This window comes from Scyliorhinus canicula, chromosome 6 (genome assembly GCF_902713615.1).
Source record: "Scyliorhinus canicula chromosome 6, sScyCan1.1, whole genome shotgun sequence".
Taxonomy (NCBI): Eukaryota; Metazoa; Chordata; class Chondrichthyes; order Carcharhiniformes; family Scyliorhinidae; genus Scyliorhinus; species Scyliorhinus canicula.
Window position 1 is genome coordinate 24339031 of NC_052151.1, and position 18344 is coordinate 24357374.

An 18344-nucleotide genomic window follows, 5' to 3' on the forward strand; every position below is an offset into this window, starting at 1 on the left:
TTCATATCCACACCAGGAGTCAAACTTTAGCTCAGAGGAAGGTGGAAGAAATTGACTGTGAGCCAACAGTCTCGCGGGAGAACATTTCCGAGCAAGTTTTATGTGCCTGTCGAGTTTCGATCATGAAGCGTCTATAGATGTAAGGGCCAGTTTAAGTCAGTGACATTATGTATCTCTGCTTCGTGACTGGGTGTGATTTATGAAGGTGGATACAATGGCTGCAGTGGTGGTATTGAAGGAAAAGGAGAGATTTACAACTTCAAATTACGCGAACTCCTGCAAGTAATTTTGAGACCTGTTCCCTATCTTTGTGGCCTCACTGATTTCGATTGGAAATTAAGGGATGAATTATTGGCAGTTTGGTGATGTGGAATTGTGCCCAATAGGAACTGGATTGAGAATGTCACTGATTCATTTAACTTAACAGCCATCAAAGCCAGGAAACTTCCATCCAATTGATCAGGGTTGAATTCAATGAGGGATCTCAAAAGGGAAATAATAGTTATTTATATATAGTGTCTTCAGGCCATTTAGGTGGAATATTGAAATCCTGCTTTTTCTTAACATTTATTATTTCTTTCAAATCATTATTCCTTCGCTTCCTCCCCACCCTTTTTTTCACCAGTTTGATCAATATACCCAATCGACAGGGCAGACCAGAAACAAGGCCGAGGCCTTTGAAAATGCTTGCCATAGGATGTGTGAACGGGCTGGTGGTGAGTATCCCATAGGTGAAATCTCATTGGAGCCTAAACCTGTGTGAAATGTTTTTGAGGCCCTCAAACAAGGGGAGAAAGGCTCTATGCAGATGTAAGTCTTCCCTTATTGACTTCAATCATTCTAGCTTTGTTCTCCTTGTCCTCTCAATGATGATCTTCCTGAAACACATCCTTCCATCTGCCACCTTGGCATACCTTGTTCCGTAACTTGCCCATGTGCCGTCTTGGGGTGCCATCCAACCAGAGCCCTGAGGTCAAGCATGAGGTCTGGATGCTTCGAAAGTAAACAAGGTCAGAATTGTATGCTCCCTTGAGGGCATATTGGCAGGCGGGTTGGGGGGTAGGTTGTAAATTTGAGTGATGCCATGGGTGTCATTCCCGGTGTCTACCTGCCCGTCCCAATTCCACTACAGTTTTACAGGTGGCGTGGGAGGCATCAGGTGACTCACCAGAACTGTGTCAATTGAGGCCCTTAAGTCAGGGTCTCTTCTTGCGCCCAGTGAAAGTTTTCCTGCAAAGGGCAGGGCCAGGAGCTAAGTTTGAAACATGTCAAGATTGACTCCTCCACCTGTTAGGGCTATTGACAGGAAAGAGGGTGTTCACCCCCATGCTCCCCTCTCCGCACACTGGCTTACCTGGTCTGGCATCTTGCCCCCCCCCCCCCCCCCCCCACCCCCACCCCCTCTACTCCCCACACCCCCTCCCTGAAGCCTTTTATCCCTTGCAGTGACGGGAGGAAATAACTGAGAGCGAGGCATTTCTTGCCTGCCTCACACATCATAGATCATAGAATTTACAGTGCAGAAGGAGGCCATTCAGCCCATCGAGCCTGCACCGGCCCTTGGAAAGAGCACCCCACTTAAGCCCCATGCCTCCACCCTATCCCCTTTATCCCTGTAACCCAGCAAACCTGTTATTTTGGAAACTAAGGGCAATTTAGAATGGCCAATCCAACCAATCTGCACACCTTTAGACTGTGGGAGGAAACTGGAGCACCCGGAGGAAACCCATGCAGACACGGGGAGAACGTGCAGACTCCGCCCAGACAGTGACCCAGCCGGGAATTGAAGCTGGAACCCTGGAGCTGTGAAGCAACAGTGCTAACCACTATGCTACCGTGCTGCCCTATTACCTGCTGTGGAGCACAAGAGTTTCTTTAAACAACAGTTTACTGTGAACAGGCATTGTGAGGTGAAATTGCCAGGACAGGAGTGCCTAATGGGCTTACAGTGAATCGTTAACCTGTTTCGTACTGCACGCGATTCTCAAGATTCTTTTAAATTGATTCACCCACAAGAGGCAGTGGTTTTCCACTATCAAACCTTTATTACTTAATCTGCTGCACTCATTAATGCTCCTCAAGTCACAGAGTCTGACTCTTTACAAGGGGGCCTGACTTCTACAGGCATAAAGGCGATAAGACCAGAAGACATAGGAGGGGAAGTAGTCCATTCGGCCCATCAAATCATCTCTATCATTCAATGAGATCCTGATTGATCTGATGTGATAATCTTCAACTCCACTCTCCTGTTTTAATCCCATAATCCTTGATTTCCTTACTGATTAAAAAGATGACTATCTCAGCCTTGAATGACCAATTCTCCAAAGCTCTCTGTGGTAAAAAGTTGCAAAGATCCACTACCCTCTGAGAGAAGAAATTCCTTCTCATCTCTGTCTTAAATGGGTGCCCCCTGACCCTGAGATTAATTCCCTCTGGTCCTCGACGATCACAAGAGGAAACATCCTCTCAGTATAGACCCTGTGAAGCCATCTGAGATTCCCATGGGTGTGATTCTCCTGAAAACTTTCCAAATGCTGTATCAAGCGGGAATGGCCGCGGGTTTCCCGGCGCTCGGCCCGGTGAGGCCAGCACACTATTCAATGTTCATTGGTCCACATAATAATAATAATAATCACTTATTGTCACCAGTTGGCTTCAATGATGTTACTGTGAAAAGCCCCGAGTCACCACGTTCCGGCGCCTGTTCGTGGAGGCCGGTACGGGAATTGAGCCTTGTTCTGCATTACAAGGCAGCTGTTTAGCCCACTGTGCTTAACCAGTCCCATGAGCCCATAAATAAGGCCCCATGAGCAGCACTTAGGCTGCACTTGCTCAGCCATCCCCAGCCAGCTCACAACAATGGCGCTGAGGAGACTAGCCCCAAGGATGCTGACCTGAGGAGGACAGGAGGGATGTCCTGTTCCCCTGAGGGCCCCAAAGGGTGAGCCACAAGGCAGCCTGTGCTGCCTGGGACAAGGTGGCGGCAGCTGTCAGCTCGGGCAGTGTGACCAGAGGACTGAAAAAACTGAAACTGAAAATCGCTTATTGTCACGAGTAGGCTTCAAATGAAGTTACTGTGAAAAGCACCTAGTCGCCACATTCCGGCGCCTGTTCGGGAGGCTATTACCGCTGTTATTGGCCTCCAGTGTCGGAAGTAGGTCAAAGGCCTACACCGTGCAGCCAGAGTGAGTAGACACCAACGTCCCACCCCCTCAACCACCAAAGGGAACATCCCCCCAGGGCGATACCCAAACCTCCCTCCATCCCTCTGCCCCTTCAGCACTCCCTCCACCCATCCCTTCAACCCTCCTTCCACCGCAACCCTCCCAACCCATCCCACCCCACAACTGTGAATTACGCATGTGGGCAAGGATGTCCTCTCTGTGTCCCCTAATCGGCGGGAGAGGGCCCAGACTGGCAGTGGGGGGGGAGGCGGACGGTGGGGCTGGACTTGAGAATCCTCATCTCTTTGAGGAACGGACCCTGGAGGTGACCAGTGTGGCCGAGGACAGGGCGGTCACCCACGTGGAGGCTGGTGGATGCCGCAGAAGTGAGGAGCCACTGGGCCCCACCAGAGGACCTGTCAAACGTGACTAGTGATTGCCTTACTGACTGACCCATCCTCCCCACTGACCACATGTCCAATCTCCTGCAGGATTTCCAGCCGAAGGTGACAGCACATTTCGGGCGGTCCCCTCTTCTGACTCCGAGGAGAACACCACGGAGGAGAGCTCCGAGGATGCAACTGTTATAGTCGGAGCACAGCTGTCACCCCCACCCTCCACCAGAGCAGATACACACAGTACAATCTGGAGAGCACCACACTGCTGCTAATGCACATCAGGTGAAGGCAGGAACCCCCAGGTGAGACAGCAGTTGGACATCTGCTGGATCCCGGGATCCAGCTGGGTCCCAGCCTGATGCTGCGCCCCTGGCATAGAGTTTTCCGGAGCGGCTGGGATGTTCAGAGGGAGATATCAGTGTCACTCCAGCAGATCCAGAGCAGATTGGAGGAGTCCCAGAGGCTACGGGCACAGGAAATGCCACCAGAAATGAGTGGCACCGAGGCCAACACTCCGAGCATGGCGGCCGCAGTGGAGAGCCTGGTGCACGTCGTTGGCACCATTAGTGAAGGTGCCCAAGGTGTTGCGCAGTCGGTGACAGCCATGGATGAGGGTCTTGGCAGTATGTCTTCCGCACGGAGGGATGTGACCCAGTACCAGGCCGACCTTGATGGGGTTCTGCGGGAATGGCCAAGGCGCTCCGGAGCGTGTCCCAGTTTCAGGTGGCAATGTCTGAGGCCATGCAGACCATGGCCCGGTCACTGGGAGATGTGTCCCAGTCACTGACAAGCATCGCGGAGGGCGTTGGCACGATGGTGTGGACCATGGGGAACCACCAGGGCTGGCAGAGCCAGATGATGCAGGGGCAGCCGGTGCCCAAACCAGTTGCCCCTCCATCCCAAGGTGAACCGCATGGGCACCGAGCGGGGGGGGGGGCTGAGTGCCAACCCGGGCCAGTCACATGGGGCACCAGCATTCCTGAGTTCCACCGCTCTGATGAGGCTGCGTCTCGGGGTCAGCACAAGGGACAGGGCGGCACGGCTGTGCATGTGCCGCCGACAAGTGAGCCGGGGCCCTCCAGCCCCAGAGCTCCCCGCGGATACCCGTCAAGGGCATCGAAGACCATGGGACGAGGTAAGCAGCTGGCTGCCCCCGCCTCAGATGTACATCTTCGGGAAACACCAAGACGTAGTGGCAGATCTAAGAGGGTCGAGCACATTCAGTATCGGTGAAGGCACTGGGGTAGGGGGCTGGTGCAGGTGGACATTTGGTAGGAGGTGGGGAGTGTCATAATATGCACCCATGCACATCATGAGGTAAAAGCAGGCAGTGACAGACGCCCAGGTGAGCCAATTAATGTACAGAACAGAACATGACCAATCACAAGACAGGACACCGGAAGGGGACTTCCAACTACGTATAAAACACACGAGGCATCAGCACTCTGCTTCTTTCCACTGATGATAGCTATAGTGATAGTCAGGGTGTACAAATCATTCAACACCTCCTACACGTGGCTCAGAGCTAGTCTGGTCTAGATATTTAGCTTTAGTTACTTAGGGTAGTAGAGAGTCAACCCACAGGCAGCTGTGTGTTTTGTTGCTAGAGTTCAATAAATCTTTTATTGAACCAACGCCTTCGTTTGGTGTATACTTGATCAGCTAATTGCATCATGTGCAATCCATGTTACCCCAGGGTGAACAACACGACAGGGAGGGGTTGGAGTTGGGTGCCAGTGGATCTGGGGGGTGGCACTCTCGGGGTATTGTACCGCACATTAAACAACTCTTTGCACAACCATTCTGATGCTTCTGTCACTTTCCTCCGCAATGCGGGCTGACCCCCAGACCCCTTTGCCTGTCTCTCCAGGCAACCCCCACTCCCTATGGCACCAACCCGCCCTCTGGCTGTGGTTATCTCCCGGGAGCTGTGCCCCTTCCCCGGGGTGTTCGGATGTTGCCTGCTGCGTGTGTGGTGTTGATTGGTGATCCTCACACAGTGTCCAGGTATCAAGATTTGATTGGAATGCTGGGTAATGACTCCCACTGGCTACATATCCTGCCCACCCACGGGAACCCACTTGGTATGTGTCAAGTGCTCACTCAACACATTGCCAATTCCCTATTAACGATTGCCTTCAGCCTGCAGCCAGAGGCCTCAGCAGTTGATGTGGGTTATGGGTGATCGATGGGGCAGACGGGCAGGGACAGGGGTTGCTTCCAGCATGGGGTTGGGGTCCAAGGGTTAGCATGGCAGTGCCGCAAGCAATTGTCACCCCGTGTGATTGACCACAGAAGCGAAGTTGTAGTCCGAAACTGAAGACTTTAATAGACAAGATGCTTCCCCAGCAGCTCAGGTACAGAAAGGAAGCTGTGGGGAATATACGGGCTCTTATACCCCGCCTTACAGGGCGGAGCTACCTTACAGCTCTAACCAATGGGTGACTAGTGTTGCATACCATTGGGCCAATGAGCAGCCATCCTTCTCCACCAATGGTGTCTCGACATTGCTAGTTACTGTAATACCTCTAGTCATACTACCACACCGTGCCTCCCACCCACCCTCCCATAGTGGCCCACCCCTGCGGAGGGGGCTCCACCCCCAGCCGAGGGTCCCCCCCCCCCCCCCCTCCCCCTCCGCTGAGTACTGGGGTGGCAAGGCCAGTGCCCCCGGCCTCTTTGCCTGTGAGCGAAGATGGCTACTCCCCTCCTCGGCTCCCCACAGAAGCCCTTCCGTCAGGTTCACGTTTTAAAAAAGGTGTACCAATCGGCATCAACAAATAAAGTTGTGTCTCATTCTTCTAAACTCCAATGAGTACCGACCCAACTTACTCAACCTCCCCTCACAATGCAGTTCCAGGATCGACATAACGAACCTCCTCTGGGCTCTTTCCAATGTCGGCATATCTTTCCTTTGATAAGGCAGACAAAACCTTTCACAGCATTCCAGGTGTGGTCTAAGTGCCTTGCATCGTTTTACCAAGACTTCCCTATTTTCATACTCCATTCCCTTTGAAAACAGGCCAACGTTCTATTTTGGCTTCCCAATTACCTGCTGAACTTGCATGCTGGCTTTTTGTGATTTATTCATGAATACCGCAAATCTCTCTGCTTTCTGTAGTGATTCTCCATTTAAATAACATTCAGCTCCTTCAGTCTTCCTATTATTCGCTTCATTTGCTACCACAGGAAACAGTTGAGGCCAAAATATGTATGTTTCAAGAAAGAATTAGATATAGCTCTTTGGGCCAAAAGGATCAAAGGATGTTTATCATAGAATTTACAGTGCAGAAGGAGGCCATTCGGCCCATCGAGTCTGCACCGGCTCCTGGAAAGAGCATCCTACCCAAGGTCAACACCTCCACCCTATCCCCACAACCCAGCAACCCCACCCAACACTAAGGGCAATTTTGGACACTAAGGGCAATTTATCATGGCCAATCCACCTAACCTGCACATCTTTGGACTGTGGGAGGAAACCGGAGCACCCGGAGGAAACCCACGCACACACAGGGAGGATGTGCAGACTCCGCACAGATAGTGACCCAAGCCGGAATTGAACCTGGGACCCTGGAGCTGTGAAGCAATTGTGCTACCCACAATGCTACAGTGCTGTCATGTAGGGGGGGGGGGGGGGGGGGGGGAAGGCGGGATCAGGCTATTGAGTTGGATGATCAGCCATGATCAGAATGAATGGTAAGGGCTGAATAAGACCATAAGACCATAAGACATAGGAGTGGAAGTAAGGCCATTCGGCCCATCGAGTCCACTCCGCCATTCAATCATGGCTGATGGGCATTTCAACTCCACCTACCAGCTTTCTCCCCGTAGCCCTTAATTCCTCGCGACATCAAGAATTTATCTATCTCTGCCTTGAAGCCATTTAGCGTCCCTGGCGAATGGCCTACTCCTGCTTTTATTTTCTATGTTTCTATGTTTACTTAAGTTCAGAACCTCACTGTTGTGTTCCATGATGTAACTGTTGCAATGATGTACAGAGAACATATCGTTGTTTCACTATAAAGGTGATTTATTAATAAACACGTGGAAAAGATAACTAAGGAACTGAGACGATGGCTACTAAATGAATTCAGTGAATTCTCCTGGAGCTACTCGAAGTGTGACTATCTTGTTGTACGTCTTACTACCAACTGCTGGGTGTCTTGAGTCACGTGATTGATCTCTATCGCCACCAGCTGGTTGGCAGTTGCATTGCTAACTATGTACAGAAATGTGCACAGGCATATCACCTCACTCACATTTTCCTACATTATATTCCAAGTCTTTGCCCATTAAATTTACCCAACCTGTCTATGTCCCTCTGTGGACTCTCTGCGCGATCCTCACCAGTTGCCTTCCCACCTATTTTTGTGTCATCCACAGACTTGGCAGGCGACTGAGCTGTGGGACAGAAAGCGAGCGGATGGAAAGCATGATCGGAGAGAAAGGCTTTTGAAGAACCTTTCAAAGGAAGGGAGGGAAATGGCAAGGCACGCACATAAGTAATTTGTCAAGGGAGGTTTTGCTTGGATCAGGACTTCTGTACTGTGTTGAAGACAATTGAGAACCAAATTGGAATTTTTTATGCTGGCTCAGGTACTAGGTTCGAAGAACTGGCTTCAGCCCTGTGTGATTGTACAGACGTGCAGGGCACAGAATTTATCAGTGAACACACAGCAGAGATTTTTAAAGATTTACTAATTTAATGGAATGTGGGCATCATTGCTAGGGCCCATCCCTAATTGCCCTTGAACTGGGTGGCTTGCTAGGCCTTCCAAATGAAGTTTCTTTATTTGAATGCCAGCAACCTTGAATCAGTTAAACAAAGAGGCCACTGTCTAATTGTCCATTGGAGCCACTGCTTTGTATCTAACTGAATGGGGCTGATCTTCATCTCTCTTGGTAGCCAAGGATCACAGTGAATAAATTTCACCAGTATGTTTATGGACGTGCATTCACGTGTTCATGGTGAAGAAATTTCACCAGTATGTTTATGGATGTGCATTCACGTGTTCACAGTGAAGAAATTTCACCAGTATGTTTATGGACGTGCATTCACGTGTTCATGGTGAGGAAATTTCACCAGTATGTTTATGGACGTGCATTCACGTGTTCACAGTGAAGAAATTTCACCAGTATGTTTATGGACGTGCATTCACGTGTTCATGGTGAAGAAATTTCACCAGTATGTTTATGGACATGCATTCACGTGTTCACAGTGAATAAATTTCACCAGTATGTTTATGGACATGCATTCACGTGTTCACAGTGAATACATTTCACCAGTATGTTTATGGACATGCATTCACGTGTTCACAGTGAATAAATTTCACCAGTATGTTTATGGACGTGCATTCACGTGTTCATGGTGAAGAAATTTCACCAGTATGTTTATGGACATGCATTCACATGTTCACAGTGAATACATTTCACCAGTATGTTTATGGACATGCATTCACGTGTTCATGGTGAAGAAATTTCACCAGTATGTTTATGGACATGCATTCACGTGTTCATGGTGAAGAAATTTTACCAGTATGTTTATGGACGTGCATTCACGGTGATCACGGACCACAAGCCTTTGTTGGGACTATTTAAAGAGGACAGGGCGATTTCCCCCCAATAGCTTCCGTGTGGATCCAACGCGGAGCACTGCTGCCGTCCACGTAAGAGTATGGACAAAAACTCCGTTCCGGGGCAATGATTCCAAAGATGGATGCATTAAGCTGCCTTCCCCTCCCTATCAGGCCATCAACGCCTGCTTCTGCGTGCGAAGTCATCACCGCCTACCATTTCATGGACTCTTTGCCCGTAACAGCATCTCGCATTCAGGATTGGACACAGACAGACCCCCAGCTGTCCCGTGTCAGGAACATTATTTTTTATGGGACCCAACACAGTTCTTTGCCTATACGACAAAAATTCCGGAGCTGAGCATTTTGGGCAGCAGGGTAGCATGGTGGTTAGCATAAATGCTTCACAGCTCCAGGGTCCCAGGTTCAATTCCCGGCTGGGTCACTGTCTGTGTGGAGTCTGCACGTCCTCCCCCTGTGTGCGTGGGTTTCCTCCGGGTGCTCCGGTTTCCTCCCACAGTCCAAAGATGTGCAGGTTAGGTGGATTGGCCATGCTAAATTGCCCGTAGTGTCCTAATAAAAGTGGGGTTAAGGGGGGGTTGTTGGGTTGCGGGTATGGGGTGGATACGTGGGTTTGAGTAGGGTGATCATGGCTCGGCACAACATTGAGGGCCGAAGGGCCTGTTCTGTGCTGTACTGTTCTATGTTCTATGGCGTTATCCACTAGGGAATGCAAGTCGTGGTTCTGGATGGTGACCGCGACTCACTCCTACAGGACCTCCACAACAGACACCCACAGCTATGTCTGGTGGCCGGAATAGACACAGACATTGAGTGGTTGGCCTTGAGATGTGTGCAATGCCAGGAACACGAGAAGTTGCCACGGGCGGCACCCCTCCTCCCTTGGGAATGGCTTGGCCGACCATGGTCCCACCTCCACATTGACTTTGCGGAACTGTTTCAGGGCTCCATGTTCTTCATCAACGTAGAAGCTCACTCCAAGTGGATGGAAATGCACAGGATGCAAGCAACCACCACGAAAGCCATGGTGGAACAGCTTCAGCACTCATTCTGTACTCTAGCTGCTAGTTTCAGACAATGGCCTTTACCATTGCTGAGTTCAGCTCCTTTATGCATTCAAACAGAATTCACCATTTGCACACCGTTCTGTACCACCCAGCCTCAAATGGATCAGCCGAGCGAGCAGTCCAAACGCTTAAATGGGGCTTGACGAAGCAGACCTAGGGATCTTCGGAGCTGCGGTTGATCAGGTTCCTTTTCTGTTATTGGACCATGCCGAATGCCATGACGGGGGTCGCCCCATTGGAGTTCCGCCTCCACACCCGGTTGAGTTTGGTACTTCCGAACATTGTTGGGGGGGGGGGGGGGGGGGGGGGGGGGGGGGGGGGCAAGATCCTCCGGTGCCAAAACAGGCCAAAGCAGACGTGGCCAGGCTTACGCCCCAATGGAATTTCGCACCCGGCGACTCAGTGCATGTCTGGAATGGATCCCACACGCGGTACTGTCACAGACTGGGCCGGTTTCATACAATGTGCGCGCGCAAGGCCGCAGGTCTAACAGGTGCATGGCCCGCCTCCACAGCCGTGCCCCTCTTCCCGATATCCCGGTTCCATGGATCTTGCCACTTCCACTGCCGTCACTGCTTCCCGCACCGTCAGCCATAGAACCCTAGGCAGCCGCAGACCCGTCCAACTCCAACTCCGAAATGGAGATTCAGCACCAACCCGATTCCTGTCCCTGAGCCAGCCGCACCGGCTGCACCCCGGCGCTCCACACGGAAATGTGGCCCCCTGAACGGTATACGCATCCGCACCTTGAACATGCAATGCCCGAGTCCCCTCCCCAGGCAAATAGGACAAGGGAGCCCTCATGAAGGTGAATGGAGTTTTGTCCTTCATTGCTAGAGGGATGGAGTTTCAGACGAGGGGGTTATGCTGCAATTGTATAAGGTGTTAGTGAGGCCACACCTGGAGTATTGTGTTCAGTTTTGGTCTCCTTACCTCAGAAAGGATGTACTGGCACTGGAGGGTGTGCATAGGAGATTCACTAGGTTATCCCAGAGTTGAGGGGGTTGGATTACGAAGATAGGTTGAGTAGACTGGGACTGTACTCATTGGAAAGATGCAGGGGGATCTTATAGAAACATATAAAATTAAAAAGGGAATAGATAGGATAGATGCTTCCACTGGCGGGTGAAAGCAGAACTAGGGGGCATTGCCTCAAAATAAGGGGATGTAGATTTAGGACTGAGTTTAGGAGGAACTTCTTCACCCAAAGGTTTGTGAATCTATGGAATTCCTTGCCCAGTGAAACAGTTGAGGCTCCTTCATGAAATGTTTTAAAGATAAAGATGGATAGTTTTTTTGAAGGTACACAGATCAGATCCATAATCGATATTCTAGTCAGGAATCATCTCCCAAGTACCAGAATCAATCAGAATCAAACGTCTTTCAAAGTAGATGAGCAAGAGGTTTTTTAGAGCACTCTGTGAGACTGGGTGACTTTACCAGCTCAATCTAACTTTTTCCAGTATGATCCAGTTTGGGCCTGGGAACATTGGGCTGGATTCTCTGGTCCCCCAGCTCTCTGTTAATAACCAGTCAAACATTGGTAACCTTACCCTTAGAATAAACCCTTTTACTACAGACCAATAGAATTGTCAGTCATCCAGACCCTTTAAAGTACAAATAACAGAGTGCAAAGAGTTAAAACCTCTTTATCTGGTGGAAGTAAACATTTGTGAAATTGACAGCCGGGTTCGGAGAGCCAGAACTGCCAATCAACCAATGTTTCCTCTGGAACTCAGGGGCGCGATGTAATGAAAAGAAAACAGTCCCGTTCTGGGCGGGATTGTTCCCAGCGTTAGGAACGCCACCACTATCGAATGGCACTCTCTTATTTTTTCAGGCATCAGCGGGAATGCCCGACCTCCCAATGCAACCTTCGTGCCCTCCCCCCGCCCCCAAACATCCGAACTCGCCTGCCAGGAGTCCTCGAGCCCCCCCGCTACCGTCCCCCCGTTAACCACATCATACGCCAGGGCACCCGCAGCCTGATCCCCGGTGCGGGGAAAATTCCACCTGGGCACCTTGGCACTGCCCATGATGAACTGGCAGTGCCACTTCAGCACCCTGACAGTGCCAGGGTGGCACCCTGGTGGCCCTTCCAGGGTGCCCAGGTGACATCAGCAGTGCCGGGGTGCCACCCTGCCCAGAGGTCAACCACACAGGGGCTTCCGGTCACATGGGAGAACCCCACCCCCCTCCCCCGAGTGCAATTCCGCCTGGTCCCCATTTCATGCCAATATCCTACCAGGAAACAGAGAGAAGGCATAAATGGGACATTTTCAGTTTTGCAGAGTGGGGTGCCACTGGCATCAGAGCTGAAGCCTCAACTATTTACAATCCATATCAGATGAAGGGACGGAATAAATGGTTGTTAGTTGCTAAATATGCTGATGACACAAAGGTAGGTAGGATAGTAAGTTGAACAGATAACATAAGGAGTCAGGAAATTAATAAGAATACGTTGAGTTATTGGGCAAAAGATTGACCGATGGAGCGCAGTGTGCAAAAATGCAACGTTGTCCACTACGGCAGAAATAATGTAAAAGCAACATCTTATTTAAAGAGAGAGAGAGATAGCAGAACTCTGAGGTACAGAGGGATCTGGGCATCTTGGTCCATGAATCACGAAAAGTTAGCACACAAATACAGCAAGTGGCAATTGCATTAGAAGCAGTTTAGATTGAGGCAGTACGGTGGTGCAGTTGTTAGTACCGCTGCCTGACGGCACTGCGGACCTGGGTTTGATCCCGGCCACGGGTCACTGTCCATGTGGAGTTTGCACATTCTCCCCCGTGTCTGCATGGGTCTCAGCCCAACAGCCCAAAAAAAGATGTGCTGGTTAGGTGGATTGGCCATGCTAAATTGCCCCTTAATTGGAAAAAAAAAGAATTGGGTACTCTAAACGATGAAGGAGCTGCACTCTGAAAGCTAGTGATTCCAAGTAAACCGGTTGGACTTTAACCTGGTGTTGTAAGATTTCTGACTTAAAAAAAAGAGGGGCAGTTCAGAGAACGTTCACTTGACTGATCCCTGGGATGACTTATCTAATGAAGAAAAATTGGACATATCGGGCCTGAACTCACTAGAGTTTAGAAGAATGAGAGGTGATCTTATTGAAACATAAGACCCAGAATGAATTTGACAGGGTGGCTGCTGAAAAGATGTCTCCCCTTGTGGGAGAGATGAGGACCAGGGGACACCGTTTAGAAATAAGCAGTCTCCAACTTAAGATGTAAAATGAAGTGAATTTATTTCTCTCATGAGGGTCATTAATCATTAATTCTCTCTCCCAGAGTGTGGTGGAGTCTGGGTCATTGAATATTTTTAAGACTGTGTTAGATATATTCCTGACTGATAAGGGGGTCAAAGGGCACAGGGGATAGAAAGGAAAGTAGAGGCCACAATCAGATCAGCCATGACGTGATTACATAGAAGATAGAATTTACAGTGGAGAAGGAGGCCATTTGGCCCATCGAGTCTGCACCAACCCCTGGAAAGAGCACCCCACTTAAGCCCACACATACACCCTATCCACGTAACCCAGTAACTCCTCCTAACCTTTTTGGACACTGAGGGCTGGATTATCCGCACTCCGACGCCGAAATCGCGGGCGGTGACAGGGCGGAGAATCCATTTCCCCGCATGGAATCGGGACTGGCGCCAGTTCCCCCATTCTCCGGGCCCATATCACCTACCTGCGGCCATTGATGGAGGCCCATCCTACCATTCTCCACCTCCGGCCAGCTGAGGTCCCGACGGCGTGGATCAAACATTGTCCTACCGGTCAGGATACTAGCGGAGGCGAGCCAATTAGAGGGCAGGGCGGGCCTTCCACGCAGCCCTGGGATTTTGGCCCAGCGGTCCGGGTCAGGCACGCGGCCGATTGGGGGCACTGTTTATGGTGCAGCTCCGAGGTCTGAGTCCGTTATGGAGCACGGCGCGGTCGCTGCAGGCCGCCGCCATGCACATGTGCGGCCTCTGACCTGGAAGTGCAGGGGCCTGTATCTGCAGCAAAAGCTGCTAGTTTCATGCTGGTTCACTGCTAGCCTCCTGCAGGGCCAGGAGCATGTGGCCCCTTCACGTCAGTTTTTCTGGCGTTAAAGTCCACAGCTTTTACGACGGCATGGGGACATAGCCCCACAAACAGAGAATCCAGCCCCAAGGGCAATTTAGCACGGCCAATCCACCTAACCTGCCCATCTTTGCATTGTGCGAAGAGCAGCAGACACATGGGAACCCCACCCCCTGGAGTTTCCTCTCCAAACCACTCACAACCCTGACTTAAATATATCGACGTTTGTTCACTGTCACTGGGGTAACATCCTGGAACTCCCTCTCTAACAGCACAGTGGGTGTACCTACACGTCAAGGACTGCAACGGTTCAAGAAGGCAACTCACCACCACCTTTCGAAGGGCACCTTGGGATGGGCAATAAATGCTGGCCTAACCAGACTTCCGGTGGAGGCTCTGATGGAGTAAGTCGCACATTTGGTGGCTCCTGCTCGGGTCGGACTTTTGGACCTTTGTCCCCGATTTTTTACTGGACTTGATTTGAAAAATTGATGACAGAGGCGATTTTGTACTGAATTCCCACATCGGTGCATGGAGAGAAGGACTAGAATTGCTTGTAAAGGCAGAAACAGAAAGACAGAGAAGGCTTGGGCTGAAGCTGCAGCAGGAGACAGCATGGCGGAGGACCGGACCTCTGGTTTGTCGACCCAGCGGTCAACGGAGCAGCTGATGCAAGTTATTCAGGAAGGCTTTGCTAAGCAGAAACGGGACTGTTTGGACCCGATAAAAGAGTCAATTGAGCGGCTGGAGCTTGGACACGATGGCCAAGATCGGGCGATCCAGAAGGTACAGAAGGCGCTGGCTGAGCAGGAGGAACATCAAACTGCGGTGGAGTTAGAGGTGGGGATGCTGAGAGACCAGCAGAAGAAGCTCCAGTAGAAGGTGGAGGACCTAGAGAATAGATCCCGCCAGCAGAACTTGAGAATCGTTGGGCTCCCGGAGGGGTCTGAAGGAGCGGATGCTGGGGCATACATAGCGAGCATGTTCGAGAAGTTACTGGGGGATGCGAAATTCTCCCGGCCCTTGGAGGTGGACAGGGCTCACAGAGCACTCGCGAGGAAGCCGCGAATGGGAGACCCCCCCCCCCCCCCCCCGAGGGCAATGGTGGTGAAATTCCACAGGTACCTGGACAAGGAGCGTATTTTACAGTGGGCCAAGCAGACATGGAGCTGTAAGTGGGACAACAGTATCCTGCGATCTATCTGGACTTGAGTGTTGAGGTGGCCAGGAGAAGAGCGGGGTTCAACCATATTAGGTCGACCTTTTTTAAGAAAAAGGTGAAGTTCAGACTGTTGTATCCGGCCCGTCTCTGGGTCACGTACGAGGAACATTACTTTTATTTTGAGTCGCCTGAGGACGCGCTGGACTTCGTGAAAAGGAAAGGACTGGTGGCGGACTGAGAACTTTTGAACTTTGCTGCAATGTTCATGTTTAAAAAAGTTTCTCGTTTTTTCGTTTTGTGGACGCTACTTATAATGCCTTCTGTATTGAAGTGGGGCCAGTTGCAGAGCTGAGTGAGTTAAAGTTTACATTTGCACTTTTCGGGGATGTTTGTTCAGATGCTGGATCCCTTGCTTGATCTTTTCTTCGTTTCGAGTTTTTTATTCTGTCGGGCAATTGTATTGGGATTGTTTGTCATTTCAATATATTTGTATGTGCGGGGGGGAAGGTGGGGAGGGAACAATAGGTGGGAGAATGTCTGCCGCCAGGGATGGGGGCCACCAAGCTAGCTGGGCGGGCTAGCTCACGGAAGCGCAGTGGGGGGGTGAGCAGATGTTAAGCTGATCAAAGGGGTCGATTTACATTGTGCTGTTACTAGGGGGGGAGGGGGGGGAAATGGTCTGCTGATGAGGGAGGGACTGTTGCTGAGGAACAGAGAGGAGGTCGGGGGCGGAGGCTGCCTGGGGGCGGGCCGGTGGAGGCGCGGGGCATGGGCTGGAGACTGGCCCAAGAAAGATGATGGCTGATTGGCGAAGGGGGAGGGGGCGATGAGCCCCCTAACTAGGCTGATCACCTGGAACGTACGAGGGCTAAATGGGCCGGTCAAGAGGGCACGCTTGTTCCCGCATTTGAGAGGACTGAAGGCGGATGTGGTAATGCTGCAGGAGACGTACCTTATAGTAGCTGACTAGATTAGATTAAGGAAAGGTTGGGTCGGACAGGTTTTTCACTCGGGACTGGACTCGAAGGCCAGAGGGGTTGCGATCCTGATCAACAAGCGAGTGTTGTTTGAGGCGGGTACATTATGGTCAGTGGGAAACTGGAGGGGGTGCAGGTGGTATTAGTAAATGTGTATGCGCCAAATTGGGACGATGTGGAGTTTATAAAGAGGATGCTGGGGAAGATACCGGACCTGGATTCGCATAAGCTGGTCATGGAAGGGGACTTCAACACAGTTATTGACCCTGGTTTAGACCAGTCAAGCTCAAGGACAGGCAGGGTGCCAGCAATGGCAAAGGAACTAAAAGGGTTCATGGAGCAGATTGGGGGATTTATCACATGTGCATAAAGTGCACTCCCGGATTGATTTCTTTATTCTGAGCAGGGCCTTACTGGCAGGGGTGGTGGACACGGGGTACTCGGCGATCGAAATCTCAGACCATTCCCCGCACTGGGTTGATCTACGGGTTAGTAAAGACAGTAACCAGCGCCCGCACTGGAGGTTAGACGTGGGGCTTTTAGCGGACGAGGAGATGTGCGGGCGGCTGAGGAAATGTGTTCAGAATTACCTGGAAGTCAACGACATGGAAATTTCGGTAGCGGTGGTCTGGGAAGCATTGAAGGCGATGGTTAGAGGGGAGCTGATCTCGATACGGGCCCATAGGGAGAAGGTGGACAGGGCAGAGATGGACTGACTGGTAAAGGAGATACTACAGATCAATAGGAGGTATGCGGAGACCCCAGAGGCAGGACTTTTAAGGGAACGGCGGAGGCTACAGGCGGAGTTCGGCTTGTTAACCACAGGGAGGGCGGTGGAGCAGCTGAGAAAGGCGAGGGGGCGATCTATAACTATGGAGAGAAGGCCAACAGAATGCTTGCACAGCAGCTTAGAATGAGGGAGGCAGCCAGGGAGATTGGGAATGTAAAGGATGGAGATGGGGACCTGGTTGGAGATTCAGCAGGGGTGAATAATTTGTTTATGGATTACTACAGTCGGCTGTACAGGTCGGAACCCCCTACGGGCCCGGAGGGGATGAGGCACTTCTTGGGGGGGACTGAATCTCCCAAAGGTGGATGGGGAGCTGGTTGAAGGGCCCCCCAAAGGTGGATGGGGAGCTGGTAGAAGGGCTGGGGGCCCCGATTGGGTTGGAAGAGATAGCGGAGGGTCTGAAGGCCATGCAGTCGGGTAAAGCCCCTGGGGCTGGACGGGTACCCAGTGGAGTTCTATAAAAAGTTCTCTGGGATATTGGGGTCACTGTTGATGAGGATGTTCAATGAGGGAAGGGAGCGTGTGGCGCTTCCCCTGATGATGTCACAGGCCACAATTTCGCTGATCCTGAAGCGGGACAAGAACCCGGAGCTGTGTGGGTCCTACAGGCCGATACCCCTATTGAATATCGATGCCAAACTGCCGGCCAAAATGTTGTCTTCTAGGATTGAGGATTGTGTTCCAGGCGTTATTGGGGAGGACCAGACAAGGTTTGTTAAGGGAAGGCAGTTGATGGCTTATGTAAGAAACGTGATCGTGATGCCCCCGGAAGGTAGGCAGGTGGAGGTAGTGGTCGCAATGGACGCAGAGAAGGCCTTTGATCGAGTAGAATGTGATTATCTGTGGGAGGTACTGAGACGGTTCGGATTTGGGCGGGGCTTTATTGACTGGGTCAGGTTGCTGTATCAGGCTCCTGTGGCAAGTGTACGGACGAATAGGACAATATCGGACTATTTTAGACTGCACCGGGGGATGAGACAGGGGTGCCCCCTCTCCCCATTGTTGTTCACAGTAGCCACAGAGCCACTGGCAATTGTGCTGAGAACATGAAGGGGCTGATCCGCGAGGAGTGGAACACAGAGTCTCGCTTTACACAGATGACCTGCTTCTGTATGTATCA